The sequence below is a fragment of the Hesperophylax consimilis genome, chromosome 18 (assembly GCF_061612785.1).
Source record: "Hesperophylax consimilis isolate HC1 chromosome 18, BYU_Hcon_1.0, whole genome shotgun sequence".
Lineage (NCBI taxonomy): Eukaryota > Metazoa > Arthropoda > Insecta > Trichoptera > Limnephilidae > Hesperophylax > Hesperophylax consimilis.
The window spans coordinates 7,168,249-7,169,224 of NC_142853.1; the positions used below are offsets into that span (position 1 = coordinate 7,168,249).

Consider the following 976-nt stretch of genomic DNA (forward strand, 5'->3'; position numbering starts at 1 on the left):
GCGGGGATCGAACCTCGGTTCTTCACGACCACAGTCGTGCGCTCTGCCTGTAGACAGCGAAGATGAGTTAGGAGAGTGAGTTAAACTAGGTATATAATATTTACACCTTGCTAATGTTTTCAGTATTATTAGGGCTTTTTTATACTAATTTTCATATATTTATTGGCAGGTAGAGTAGAAATTAATATTGTTTAGCGTTTGCCAACGACCATACCATGTTGAACACACCGGTTCTCGTCCGATCACCGAAGTTAAGCAACATTGGGCGCGGTCAGTACTTGGATGGGTGACCGCTTGGGAACACCGCGTGCCGTTGGCCTATTTTTTATTTTAATTTCATGTTTTTTTTATTTTTTTATCATTACTATAATTAATAATATCATAAAATTCTTTAACTTTTCAAGTATGCTACAGGCCTAAAATATTACTTAGTGGATTGATATTATGGTCAACCATTGAAAAAAAAAATTCCTACAAACTTATTAATGTAATTACGATCTTTTTCAAGCGCGTATGTAATGATTATTTTTATCAACCTCGCACACACCTTGCTAATTTTTTCAATATTATTAGGGCTTTTTTATACTAATTTTCATATATTTATTGGCAGGTAGAATAGAAATTAATATTGTTTAACTTTTGCCAACGACCATACCATTTTGAACACACCGGTTCTCGTCCGATCACCGAAGTTAAGCAACATTGGGCGCGGTCAGTACTTGGATGGGTGACCGCTTGGGAACACCGCGTGCCGTTGGCCCATTTTTTATTTTAATTTTATGTTTTTTTTCATTTTTTTATCGTTAACATCATAAAAAATTTTATATCATTCTTTAACTTTTCAATTATGCTACAGGCCTAAAATATTACTTAGTGGATTGATATTATGGTCAACCATTAAAAAAAAAAAATTCCTTAAAAACAAAAAAATCATTATTTTCATTTTTTCATTTTTTTATCATACTTTTTATCATAC

General features: G+C 32.9%; 2 non-coding genes across 2 annotated transcripts; both read left to right on the forward strand.

Annotated features, from left to right (window-relative positions):
* Positions 1–200: 200 nt before the first annotated feature.
* Positions 201–319, forward strand: LOC149415295 (5S ribosomal RNA). Its single transcript, XR_016303829.1, has one exon. It is a non-coding gene; the product is annotated as a 5S ribosomal RNA (ribosomal RNA).
* A 322-nt stretch (positions 320–641) lies between these two features.
* On the forward strand, positions 642–760 carry LOC149415296 (5S ribosomal RNA). The gene has a single exon (XR_016303839.1). It is a non-coding gene; the product is annotated as a 5S ribosomal RNA (ribosomal RNA).
* Positions 761–976: the final 216 nt, after the last annotated feature.